Genomic DNA, 14246 nt, shown 5'->3' on the forward strand with positions numbered 1-14246 from the left:
ATGCTTCCCCATAAGAGCTAAGGATTCCCAGGGATATCTCAGTCATTCGTCTTAAAGAGCCTAGAGATTACTGATTCTAATACTCCCTTATTAAAGATGAGAAAATGAAGCTCAGAGAGGAACAAAAACACAGTTAGTGGTAGAACGGAGACCAAAGGTCAGGCCTGTGAACTCCTCAGTGCATGTATTTATTGCAGCATCTGGATCACCTTTGCTTCAAAACTGAGAATTTTTTTAAATACAGGACAAGCTAGTAAAGAATTCCTATGTAATAGAGATAGTCCACAGCTGCAGGATAGGCTAAACAAAAATCAGGTGGGGACCTTTCTTAGGCAGATGGCTGGTTGGGGAAAGTAGATGAGTGAAAAGAGGAAAAGATCTCCAGAAGATAGGGAAGGTATAAAGTTTCTCTACGACAGTTTCCCAAATCATGCTTCATTGGACATTGACACAGAAGAAGGCCTGTGGGAGAAAAGAAATTCATGATCAGATAGGTGTGGCAAAGGCCTCATTCTATGGTTTCCTCTTTGAGTTTCTCAATGCAACGTTAGACTATTAAAGGCTCTGAAAAATCCTACAAGAAAGCACCTGTATAACTCTGTGTAATCAAGTAATACCAAAATTTATTTGCCCTCTGAGTCTGCTATTTTGCCTTCTTCCTCCAGCCCTTGACACTGTTTCTCAGGAATAAAAAAATCCTTCATGCTAGCTACTACCTCATATGCTCTATAACATTGCGGTGTTCACAGTTTGATTTTTTTTCAAAATCCAGAGTACAATTTGGCCCCAAAGCCTAAACCCAAAGCTAGTGGACTAGAGGAAAGTCAGTCAATCGGTAAATGTTTATTATTTTCTGTAACTAAAGTACTGGGTTTTGGTAGGGGAGACAGCAATCAAAGACATAGCCTTGTCTTCTAGAAGCTCACAATCTAGTTGGGAATTCAAGAAAACCCCCTAGAAAAGTTCACTGACAATTCAAGAGTTGTCAGTTGTCACTGACAATTCAAGAGGGCAATTCTCTCCTACTGCTGTTAGACAGTAGGAGAGAAAGGGGCACATACCAGGGCCCAGGCAAGAAGTGCTTTGTGAATGAAGAAGGAAAAAGTATAAGTTGACTTTCAAAAGTCTCTGGAAACACTGGACTTTAGCTGATACAGGAAATATAGGGAAGAACTGGATAGGCAGAAATAAACGGAGAAAAGGTTCCTAGAGGAAAAGACTTGTGGAAAAGGGAAGAGGTAGGCAAGATCAAGGAGTATTTAGAAGGCAAGACTGAGTGTCAAGAAAGTGAATTTCTAACCCCTGCTTACTCACATAAACCGTGATGCTTGTGTGAGAATTCTGATGTCCTACATGGGAGACTCTGGGAGGGGAATGTGAAGGAAGAAAATAATAAAGAATCAAAGAGCACTTCCATTCTTGAACCCATTATACATTTTCAAGTCTATTGCACCACCATCAGCACTCTCATGGTGTGTGTAGACTCAGCCCAGGGCTGTATTTCCCAGAGATGCTACACTTTTTCTCTGGTGTCCTCAGAAAAAAATGCCTCAGTTCCTGCAGGGTCACATAAAATAACTTGTGAGAACTTGGTGCTTGGTGAGCATCCTTGTATCCAGCTGGCAGTCCATTCGTCATATGCCATCTGCCCTGGCCTGGAGCTGGTAAGCATATGCCGCACTTGGGGTATTTGACAAACTGACACTCTACCACACGGAGTGTCCAACTCAGCTTGTCAAATACACGGAGCGTGGCACTGCAGGAGGCCGGGCCAGGAGATTCTGTGGGGAAGTGAGATCTTCCTGGGAGATATGACCCTAGAGGGAAAGAGAGAGAAAGGAGTGATGAAGTCACACCCTTAGCCCCAGGGAGCTTGCTGAAAGAACCAGACAAAGCACCAGAATACGAAAGTGAGCAAAACAGGCATAAGGTTCCTAACCAGAAGAGAGATCCTGAGGATAAGCAGGTAAAGCCCAAGTGACACCCGGTGCTCAGCTGGAAGCTCATCAGGCCTGAATCCTGTAGCTATGGCATTTCTAGGGGTCCCAAGCTTCAGTGGGTTCCTCTATGCAGCAAAGAGGGGAAAATTTGGTCATCATCCTGCCTCCCTGACTTGAGGAAAGTACCAGACCCCAGAGACAGCATCCTTGCTCCCTCTTCTCAATTCTCCCAAGCTGTGTTTTCACAGTGTTGTGGTTATGCACATAGGCTTTGAGGTTAAACGTGAGCTTAAATCCTAGTTCTTCCATTAGCTAGCTAGGCAACCTTCGATCAATCATTTCGCCTCTGTGAGTTCAAGTTTGCTACACCCACAAAATGTATTAAGTATAGTACCTACCTCATAAGATTATTGTGAGAATGACAGGAGATAATGCATGTAAAGCCTTTGGTTCAGTATTCAATACATAAAAAATGCTCAAAAAGCAGTGGTTGTACCACTGAAATGAAAGAAAGAGCTATTGGCAATTGATTTAGCAGGATCTGGACAGGTGTGACATTGATTTCTTGTGGTCTCAGCCTTGCCTAACTTGATCCTCTTGTCCCATAGGGACTCAAGAATGGCAGCTATTAAAGTGCCCTTAAAGATCATCTAGTCTCACTCACTTAGGTTATAAATGAGAGAACAAAGGTTCATGTTGGGGAGGAGACTTGTAAAGTTTACGCAATAAGTTTTTTACAGTTCAGCAGTATGACTTATACAGCTTTCCTCATTGGTTATTTTGCCTCCCTTCTCTGTATATCCCTCTAGGAAAGGCGAGACACATCAACAAAGAGGGCAAAAACAGGCAATAGCTTTGCAATGCAGCATTTGGGATCAGTGAACCCACAAGCCACCAGGGCAATAAGGAAGCTGCCAGGAGCAGGGTCAGGTCTGAGACTTCTGGGAGAATTCCCTTGGCAACAATCAGATCCTGTTGCTAAAAATGCCAGGCTGCTGGTATTAAATTATTGCCCTTACCAGCTGTGGCAGTTGATCTGTGAGCAGGTAGCTGGTCTACATTAAATATTGTCATGAAAAGTTGCAAACTTCCCAAGGTTACCAGAAATGGTAAACTGTCCCCATGAGGCCGGAAAGCCTTGTCCCAGCCAAGGCAAGACAGAGGGATTCAGCCTTGTCTTTCAGCAAGAAAACACTGTATTTTTTCTTGCTCATTTCTTTTAATTGAATGTAAGGGGGTAACATACCCCTTCAATTTAAGTTCTGGCAGTAATCTCAAAACTAAAGCTCTTTCACCCCCTCACTTCCTTTTCTACCTACCCAATTCAGCCTAAGCCAACCAGCAGCAAAAGCAGCAGTCATGGTCACCAGATATGCCATGCAAGAATCAGACAAACTTGTGTTCTAATGGTGTCTTGGCCATCAACTAGCCAATCATGGCTTTGGCAAGTCTTTCTTTGGGCTTCAGTTGTCTTCTCTGGAAATGGGGACAAGAAGACTTACCTGGCAAAGTTGTTGGAAAGTGTTGCTAAGCTTTCCAGAGCCTCCCACATAGGAGCTCAAAAGGACCCTTGTCTCAGCTCCTGGACCTGTGATTGGAGGCCAGCCAAGCATGCTGATTAACAGAGTCTGAGTTGGGGATGGCAGGGAAGAAAGAAATGGATTGTTACCTTTTTTGTATCATTACCCTCATTGGCTGCCAGCTCCAGTAAGAAGACCTATATAAGGTGGAGGTGTTCACAGCCTTTTGAATGCCCTTTCTGACTTTATTCACCTCCAGAAACCCTGGAAAAGAGGCATGAAAGGGGCAAAAAATTATTAGTACTTTGAAATTTGGAAAGCCTTATAGACAACATTGCTCCAGTATTAATGGAAGGAGTTAGTAGCTGAGTTGAAACTAAACTGATTTCATTTCTACTCTTGCTGTTCTAGTCCATGCCTCTCCAATGGAGTGTGTGTAAGAAAATCAGATTCAGTTGAGAAATGTTCACCAGACCCATAGAAAGAAGAGATAAATGTCTATGTGGGATGATATTAAGGGAATTTGAAAGCTCTTCTCTTGGGCAGATATTACTTAGAATAACATCATTTTTCCCCATATGAAATGCAAAATCCTCTATTGAAGAGCTTCACCAAGCCTCTATTGTTGACACAAAGGGTGGGTCAGTTTTTATGGAAGGAATTGGAGGGAATAGACCAGAAGAATGAGGGGTAAGTAGGTGTCTAGGAATCTCTGAACACTCAGAGAGAACCAAGTACCTGAAAGAAAAATAGAAGAAAATAAGAAGTCTTCAGGACCATGCCTAAAACTTCCAGACTGCCTCTAGTATGAGGAGGCCAAACTGGGTCAGTTACAGGACAGGTCCTGCTGCTTGATGTCTCAGTCCTCCTAGGATAGAGCAGAAAGAGGACTGATCTGGGAGCCACCCAGCTCTGCTACAGATTCTCTGTATGACTTTGGGCAAGTCCTTTTCTTCCTCTTTCTGGACCTCAGTTTTTTCCATAAGTACCTAGTCCCTAAGAGCCTTTCAATTTTGAACTTTTAGGAGTCAAAGATTGGACTAGAGAAGAGGCTTTCATCTTCGAGTCATGCCTCTCAGAGAGTGCTATATGGATTACCACCAGCACTCTCCTCTTGGATGTGTTCAGTCCCCCCGCCCCACAGTTACATATGCAAAGATTACACTCATCTTCTTTCTTGACAGAGGGCTGACAATCATGAAAATAAGGAATCTAATAACTATGAGTCTCTAGACAGCATTTATCTAATCATTCTTTTCCTCTTTTTAATTTTTTATTTTGCAAAAGGGGTGAAAAAAACTGTGTCCTAGATTGGAGAAAGGACTTAAACAAAGATACACATTGGGTAAATGGTAAAATCAGGACTGCTACTAAGATTTCCTGACTCCTGGGTCCAAAGAACATTCCATTTCCATGTGACTGTCTCCTAAACATCCTATTGTATAGAAAATATCCTATCCCCTTTTCCCCTCTACTAGAAGCTCTAGAATAAAAGGCCAGTGGAAACCTTCTTCCTCCCACCTTTGACCTTGATTCCTGAGGAGGGCCTGAAGAGAATGGGATGGGCAGATCCAAGCCACCCTTGGCTCCTTGGCTGCCATGGACACTGCTCCAGCTTGGGAATCCAAGAAGAGAGGGCAAATGGATACCATACCTGTCAGTGGAGTGGTGCCTTGGTCATGGAGGGGACACTGATTCCCCAGTGCTGAGCCAACCTGCAGGGGCCAGAGGGAATTGGGCTTTATGCCGTGAGCAAGAAGCTTGTGTGTTTTGAAGGGCCCTTGGTGTCTTCAACAGGAAACAGAAATGAGGAAGATAAGACTGAGGTTAGCCAACGGAAATCTGGGTGCAAAATGACAAAACAATGCTGTTGTGAAAGGGTCTGCTACTGCAGCAATAGTAGCAGGCCACTGCCCTGCCTCCACCAACTCCCAGCTGACCTTCAACAGACAATAACTTTCCAAGCTGCAGAGAGAGACAGTAGAAAGCACCTGACTGCCCTAGGCTCTGCCTGTGGATCAAGGAGGTTTTCCCAGAACAATTGAGGGAAATCTGGAATGCCAGAACTGAGACATTATCTAATGAAAAAACCCGTAGTCAAAATTGAGAAATGGAGCCCCTAAGGGATAAAAGGAAATGCCCAGAATCACAAAGCAAATTAGCGGCAAAGCTGAAATTTAAACCCATCCCTATGGACTCCAAATCACGTGTTCTTTCACTCTGTCAGAATACCTCCTGGTCCTGGAATACCATTTTATTTCCAACATCTCTCCTGGCATATAGAACCAGCTACATAGTTTGCAAGGTGCAGTAAAACATGAAAATGATAAGGTCCTTATTTAAAACTTAAGAATATCAAGATGATGACAGCAGAACATTAAACTAAGTGTGGGGTCCTGCTAAGCATGGAGCCCTGTGAAGCTGTACAGGTCATATGCCTATGAAGCTGGCCCTGGGGCACAGCTATGACCACAAGCCACATTCTGTCATCTTGGGGCTTGCAGAAGGAAATAAATAAGGAAATTTATAATCATTAGAGTACTTATGATATTCTTTTATGTGTATTATCTAATTTATTCAACTACTTTCTGGTATGGTATTATTATTCTTATTTATAGGTGAGGAAACTGAGGCACACAGAAATAAAGTGACTTGTCTAAGGAAACAAAACTAGAAAATAATAGAGAAGGCAGATTTTTCACTCAGGTCTAACTCCAAATGTTGAGGTTTTCTTCTACTTTCCCACACTGGCTACAAGGAAGGGAGAAGAAAATAGTTGACTTTGAGAAAGAAAAGATAGTGCCAGATCCCTAAGTTCAACTGTGACCTTCAGGCTAATGAGAGACATGAAAAGTGTGAAAAGAGAGTGAGTGGTTTCCTAGTGCCTCATGTTTGCAGTCTCCAGGAAGTCCCCATTAACAGCCAGGAAGATGACAAATTCCCACCATGCAGCGCCCTCCACCAGGAATCTTGATGGCATGAAGGATGGGAGGGGCAATGTTTTCAGGGTATACTTTGACAGCTTTCAATGACTGCAGTGCCCTGCACAGTCCTCTGTCTACACTAGTGGAAGTATGGCCCTGAGTGGTACTCAAGCTGTGGTAAATAATCTTTCCAAGCTACATACATTCTTATAAATTCAGGTTCAAAGAAAGACCACATCCTGTGAGCCAAGAGCCCTGGGCCCCAGTCCCTACTCTACTACCTCCTGGGGCATTAGTTTCTCCTTTAACCAACAGAGGTTGGACTAAATGGTCTTGGAGATCACTCCAACTCAAACATTCCCTGGTTCCTTTGTGGCTCTTCGTTACTCACTGTGGGCTTCCCCGTGGTTGTAGGACCTGAGGCTCTGTGGAAGCCTGAGATAGGGATTCACTTGCACTAACATCACTCTGTAGAAAACTTCCTTCTATCAGAATAATTTATTGGCTTAGGCCTCAAGACCCCATATCTAGCTTCTAGAAAGATTCAGTTCTTGTTTCTTTTTGGTTTCTGACTAAAGCTTGGAGCAGAAGTAGGGTGGTCCTGTGGGCACTTTGCTAAAAAGGGACCCCCTTCTTCCTATGCACACCATGGAGATTAAGTTTAGCTACACATGTTTTTTTTCTCCCCTATCAATCAGAGTACTCTACAGGCCTTTTAACAGGGGTTTCTGGAGACAATGTGTTTACCTAAAGTAGTGATTAATGGTATCCATTTTGAGCCCAACAACAGGGCAATAAAAGAGAGCATTAGGAACCAGAAGGCTCTGAAAATCATACCACCTATGCATAGGGCCTGAATGAGAGAAAAGGGAACTGGGCTCAGAGTTCCTCTTTAGCCCACAAACACAAACTATGCTGGGAAGGGTCAAATTTCCAATAACAGCACAAAGGAGCTTCTTCTTTTTGATCTGTTGTCCAGGCTTCTGCGGAGAGTAACCAAAAGTCACAAAGTATTCCCATTTTGTATGATTTCTGCCTTGCCTGTGCCTGTGGAGGGAGATGAGAAAGAAGGGAAAATAGTTGACAAGGGGAGCAAGCAGGCAGTGCTGGGGTCCCACACTGCAGACACACTCATTTGTTTCCTCAGTACTGGAATGGAAAGAACACTGAATTAGAGTCCTTGCATCTTAGACCCTAGGTTATAGACCAAGCTCTGTAACTCATTAATTATGTGACCTTAAACAAACATACACAGCCTGTCTGAGTCTTAGTCCCCACATCAGATTGAAGGATTCTCAGGCTAAAGGGAAATGGAAGACAGGTGTGCACCCCAAGAGCTATGTTACCCTACAGAATATGATAAGTAATTTGACAAAGGCATGAAGTGCTATCAGATATGTATATAAGATTCTCTCAGGGCAGAAGATGACGAGGTGATGGTAACTGGAAAGGTTCTCAGAAGAGTAGGATTTGGGCTACATCTTAAAGGATAGAGAGGAAAAAATGATGCGCACTGTCTCTGGAAAGCCTTCTCTGACAACCACCTGCAAAATTAGTTGCTTCCCACCTTGCCCTCCTCTACTCTTGAAAAACATTCACACTGCACTTAGGTGTCAGTCTCTCCAAGAAGACCAAGCACTTCCCAAAGTAGGAACTATGCTTGATCTTTACTGTCTTCTTAGGCCTAGGAATAAACTACTTATCCCAGAACTGTCAGGTGAATAAGTGAATGAGTTAATGCATAAGCAAAAGAAAGAGACCTCATAGCCCAATGTCTCCACATTGCTTAGCTTACCCTACCTTCATGAAGGAGCTGAGAAGCCCCCATCCTTCACTTTGAGTTTATCTTTCCCCCCACTTCCTTTCAGAAGACTTTCAAGAAGAGGCCCTAGGGAAAATTGCAAAGCTAAGGCCACTTCCTGTGCAAGTGGCTGGTGTCCACACACTCTACCTCAACCCTGGTGATTGCTATGCATAGGATTGCATCAGGGTTTTCTCTGAAAGGAAATGCAAAGGCTGGTGCAATGTGTAGGGCACCCGCAGGCCAGGACTAAATAACTTTTTGTACACCTGGGCCTGGGGACAGAGGTTTCACTGTGAGGCTCCCACAAAACAGTGATATTGACAAGATAAATGGCAACAATTAACCCAATAACTACAGCTTAACTATATTCAGCAAGGGTGTGTTGAGCCCCTACTGGCTACAAAGCTCTATGCTTGGCAAAAGGGGAAAAAAAATAAACATACAACAGGACAGAAATGTACAACAATCTAACATAAATGTAATGTGAGCCACAATTATAATAATCACATTAAAATTTTTTAATAAGCAAAACTAATTTTAATAACATATTTTATTTAGCTCAATACATCCACAATGTTATTTCAGCCTGTAAACAATGTAAGCATTTATTAATAAGATATTTTACATTATTTGAAATGTAGTATGTATTTTATACAAACAGTACATCTCAATTTGAACTTGCCATGTTTCTAGTGTTAAATTGCCATATGTGGCTAGTGACTACCGTATTGACCAAAACAAGTATAAGACATGTTCTCTACCCTCTAGGAATTCACAGTCTAGTCCAGAAACCAGAATGCTACATAAGCATGTTCAAAAAATGAGTACTATAGTGGAGGTGCATATCTGGAAAAGAGAACTGCACTAAGAGTCAGGAGATCTAGGCTACATTCTTTTCTCTGCCACTAATTCTCTGTGTGACCTTGAGCAAATCCCTCTCCCTTTCTGGGCCTCCATATTTCCATCTCTACAATAAGTCTGATTAAATTTATTCATGAAACAAATATATGTTGAATGTTTTCTTAGTGTCAGGCATGGTGCAATGTAGTCAAGATGCAGAAGTAAACAAGACATATAAAACGCCTGCCTTCTTGACATATACAGTGCGGTGGAAAATAGCCATTAAACAAATTTTTTAAACATGTCAAGAAAGGGGGAAGATCAGAGAGCAGGGAGAACACAAAACAGGATAGCATAATCCACCAGACTTGGATAGGTCAAGAAAACTTCTCAAAGGAAGTAACTTTTAATGTGAGACTGAAAAATAAAAAGTAGTGAGCCAAATGGATAATAGATACAAGGCAGTTCCAAGCAGAAGAAGCAACATGTATAAAGGTTCTGAGATGGAGAATAATGTGGCATATTCCAAGAAGATAAAAGGCTGGTATGGCTTGAAAAAGAGTGAGCAAAAGGAAAAAGAAAAAACAGCATAAAGCAAGTAGAAGAGATAAGCAGGGGGCCAAACTAAGAAAGGCCTTGTATGCTAGGTTGGGCATTTGAGACATGAGAAGCCAGAAAGTGTATATAGGTGATGCAGTGCCTTTCTATATTCAAGCCTAGGAATTTAGGGGTCCAGACCATGGCAACAAAGACGAAAAAAAAGTTAATTCCAACTGGTTGGATTAGAGACTTCACAGAAGAGGCCGAATTTTAAAAGAGCCTTTAAGAATAACAGGATCAATAATCAGAGAAAGGCATTTCAGGCAGAGGAAAGGACCCAAGTAAAGGTGCAGAGATAGGAAAGAATATGGTGAGCTTGTGTGAATAGGTAGACTACCAATGCAAAATGGCAAATATAAGCCTAGGAGTATTTTTAGTATTTTTGAGTATCTATAGACATAGTAGAATAATAGTAGCCCAAAGGCCTATCCAACACACCAAATGTGCTCTGGAGGAAACCTGGCAAAGACCTTGGATCTATCAAGAGATCCATTTTGTACTGGAATAACAATAATTACCAAGTATTGTAAGCTTACTAAGTACTAGGCACTGTTTGAAGCCCTTTACATATGTTAGCTTATGTAATCCTAGCAACAACCTTATGAGGGAGATACTATAATTACTTAGTAAATGGCAGATGTAGGATTTAAATATTATGCAACAATTTATGAATGGTAGAAATTTTGGAGCAATCTACAAAAAATATATAATATGTCTCTGGCTAGGAAATGTCAAATTCAAGTCAGTTATCATTAGAAAGACAAAATAAGTGAAGTAAATAAAATGGGAGTTCCAGGGAGTTGTTTAAAGACAGAAAATCAAACTGGTTCTACTTACTCCCCATAACTTACTCCCAGTCAGAGTCCTTCATAAGCTTCCATCTATGGCAGAAATAACTGAAGTGACCCTAACCAACCATTTTAATCCATTTCCTATAATGGTCCACCTACTACTACTAAGCAGCAGCTAGATTAAAAATGGATTAAAACAACTACTAAGCAGCAGTTGTTTTTTTCTTAAATTGAGTAAAGAGTTTATTTGGGCCAAGCTTGAGAGCTGCAACTCGGGAGCACAGATTCCAGTTGCCCTAAATATACAATCCTTTGGGAACAGTTTTTAATGGACAATGAAGAAAGGAATGAGGAATGCACTTTCAATAACCTATTGTAAATAGTGTATTTGGAAGGAACAAACATGCATTTATTTAAAATATATATTCTCACTCCAGTCTGTCCCTCACTCCCACTATTCACATCATACCTGTAGTCCCAGCTACTGGGGAGGCTGAGGCAGGAGGATCACTTGAGCCCAGGAGTTCAAGGCTGTAGTGCACTATGATCACCTGTGAATAGCCACTGCACTACAGCCTAGGCAACAGAAATAAATAAATAAATAAATAAATAAATAAATAAATAAGAGGAAATTCTGTCATTTTCAACAACATAAATGGAATTGGAGATTACGTGAAGTGAAAGAAGCCAGGCACAGAAAGACAAATGACACATAATCTCACCTACATGTGGATTCTAAGATAATGAAAGTTATAGAAGCAGAGAATAGAATGGCGGTTACAGAGGCTTGGGGGTGGGTGGAATGGGGAGATAATTTTGAAAGGGTACAAAGTTTCAGACAGAAGGAAAAGGGTTTTTTTGAGATCTATTGCACAGCATGGTGAATACAGTTAATAATAGTATATTGCATGTTTCAGAATTGCTAAGAGAGTATATTTCAAAGTATTCAATAAATTATAAGCATTTGAGGCAATGGATATATTAATGAAATTTAATTACTCCACATTGTATTTATAAATCATAACATCATTTTGTATCCCACAAATACAATTATAAACTTAAGCAATAAAAAATTAAACGAATATATCTATATCTATATCTGTATCTATATATCAGTATAGAGATATTTCCTAATTCATACTGGGGTGGTTGCCCCTGATATCACTGACTTGGCACACACACACTATTTTCATCTTCTTAGTTTGTCTTCTGAGTAAAGGAAGGGCAAGAATTGCACCTTTTGGGAAACAAAAAGAAAATTTAGACCAGACGCTTGAGCTTTCACCACAGCTAAACATTTGCTAGAACTAGATTTGGCACTGATTCAGGAATCAGTCAATCCCTAAAAATATGATACCTCATGGGCTTTCAAAGCGGGATCCTGAGAGCTCCTGTAAAAGCCAGATAATGCAAGGTAAGAAGCAGAAAATCTTCATATTGGCATCAGAAGGGACACTGCCCTCTATTCTCAGTTCTAGGCAGAATAAGGAGTGGCAATTGGAAGAAAAACACTTTTCTGAGTGCTTAGTATGTACCACCTACTCTCACTCTCTATTGTATCACTTACTACTCTCAATAACGTTATAAAATAAGAATCATTTCTATTTCACAAATGGAGGCATTGAAGCATGAAGAAATTAAGCAACTTTCTTCAACATCACATATTTAGTAAGTAGCAGAGATGAGATTTATAATTTTGTTAGAATTTAGAATTCCAAATTCTAAAATTTAGAATTTTATCCCTAAGATGGCATAAGAGAGGCTACTCAATGACTCACCATATCCTTTGGCCCCCTCAAACCCTGCAGCCTAGCTGTTTCCCCTAGCCTTAAAGAAAAAAGGGGGTTATTTCACTCAATTGCAAACTCCATGAGAGCAGGAATCATGTCTGTCATACCCACTTTTCAATTGGTCTGTTGATTTCTTTTTCTTAATTGATTTTGAGAATACTTTGTATGTTAGAGAGATTTGCCTTTGTATGTAATGAGAATTGTAATTATTTCCACTAGTTTGTCATTTGCCTTTTGACTTTGTTTCTAGCATGTTGTAGTTTTGTTTATTGTTTATGTCCCCTACTAGAGTGTAAGCTCCATGAGGGTAGTTATTTTATTTTATTTTTAACTATATCCCTAATGCCCAGAGCTGCCCTGCTTATATAGTAGGTGCTCAGTAAATATTTGTTAATGAAAAAAATCTTCCTGTTCTGCAAGGCCAGAAAATGAGGTGATACCTGAATACTGAAAGCTTTGACCTTCCTTGGACTCTGGTTCCTGATGACCTGGTTCCTGGAAGCCATCAGGTTTGAAGGCTCATTGAGAATAGCTCTAGACAGAGTGTCAGGAGACCTGAGTTCCAGGTCCAGCTGTGTCATGGCTTATAACATGACCTTGGGAAGTTTCCTTTTTGCTCTGGGTATTGGTCTCCCTGTATCAGTTCATTCTCATATTGCTGTAAAGAAATACCTGAGACTGGGCAATTTATATATTTTTTTAAAAGTTTAATTGCCACATGGTTCTACAGGCTATACAGGAAGCATAGCAGCATCTGCTTCTGGGGAGGCCTCAGGAAGCTTCCCATGGTGGAAGACAAAAGGGTGCAGGCACATCACATGGTGAGAGAGATGAAGGAGAAAGGACGGAGGTGTTACACACTTTTAAACAACCAGATCTCATGAGAACTCAATCACTATTGCGACAATAGTACCAAGGGGGATGGAGTTAAACCTTTCATGAGAAACCACCCCCATAATCCAATTACCTCCCACCAGGCCCCACCTCCAACATTGGGGATTACATTTCAACATGAGATTTGGGTGGGGACACATATCCAAACTGTATCACTCCTTCACCCCCCATTTATAAATAGGGTAAACTATATGGTCTTTAAAGGGCCCTTCTCTCTCCCATTCACAGATTGGTCAAGTTGTCTAGTAACAAGGGTGCCAAAGATAGCAAGACTGACCAAGGCCCTGCCATCCTGGAACTCACATTAAAATGAGGGACACAGGCACTTGCCAAAATATCTCGGAATACAAATATAAGTGTTATACAGGATAAATATAGGGTATCATAAGATCAAATAATAGTAAACCTAATCTGGTATGAGAGTTTAGGAAAGGGTTTCTTCAAAAAATATTTAAGACCTAAAGAATGATCCAGACTAAGTAAAGTTCTCGGGCCTTGTATATATGTGTACATATATAATATTAACATTAATTATACTATATATTACTAGTTACTTGTTAATTTCTCATTATTGTAATGAATATGATTACTTGTTGTAGATAATTTATGATACTATATACTATACCTATATACTATATATTATATATATATCACTATAAACTATAATTTATAGTGATACTATAAACATTATATTATATTAAATATATACATATATGTATTTAAAAGAAAAGCTTTCTAAACTGCAAAGTGATAATACAACTGTGAGGGATGAATTTTCTCATTTGTCTGGGGATTTCTCCTGACCTGTTTTGGACTTCCATGGGTGGCCCTCAGTGAAGGTTTCTTTGAGACAGGTCCTGAACCTAAATCTGAGTCCCCTTGGGATTTGTAGGGTGACCAGCTGGTGCACTTATTAGTACAAAGTAGACATCATCTATCTCTGACAAGGAAAGATATATTTTGGAGCCTGGAACTAGCTCTAACTATATATTAGGCTCATTTGCCTGAGCTACTGGTGATACAAGACATCTTAGAAGCTGCCTGACTTATCTGCAAGTGTTGGCAATGGAGGCAGACAGAAAAGGGGAAGAAGCTCTGTGGGTCTCTCTAGCAACCTTTTTTTTTTTTTTTTTTTTTTTTTTT

At 40.7% G+C, this 14246-nt stretch overlaps 1 long non-coding RNA gene across 2 annotated transcripts; it reads right to left on the reverse strand.

Annotated features, from left to right (window-relative positions):
- Positions 1-167: 167 nt before the first annotated feature.
- On the reverse strand, positions 168-5921 carry LOC101015595. 2 transcript variants are annotated; one of them, XR_004180680.1, is made up of 3 exons: positions 5115-5921; positions 1940-3724; positions 168-1817 (listed from the first exon to the last, which is right to left on the reverse strand). It is a non-coding gene; the product is annotated as an uncharacterized LOC101015595 (long non-coding RNA). The 2 variants fall into 2 exon arrangements; XR_001898676.3 differs by having other exon boundaries at positions 168-3724; positions 5115-5877.
- Positions 5922-14246: the final 8325 nt, after the last annotated feature.

Source organism: Papio anubis, chromosome X (assembly GCF_008728515.1).
Source record: "Papio anubis isolate 15944 chromosome X, Panubis1.0, whole genome shotgun sequence".
NCBI lineage: Eukaryota > Metazoa > Chordata > Mammalia > Primates > Cercopithecidae > Papio > Papio anubis.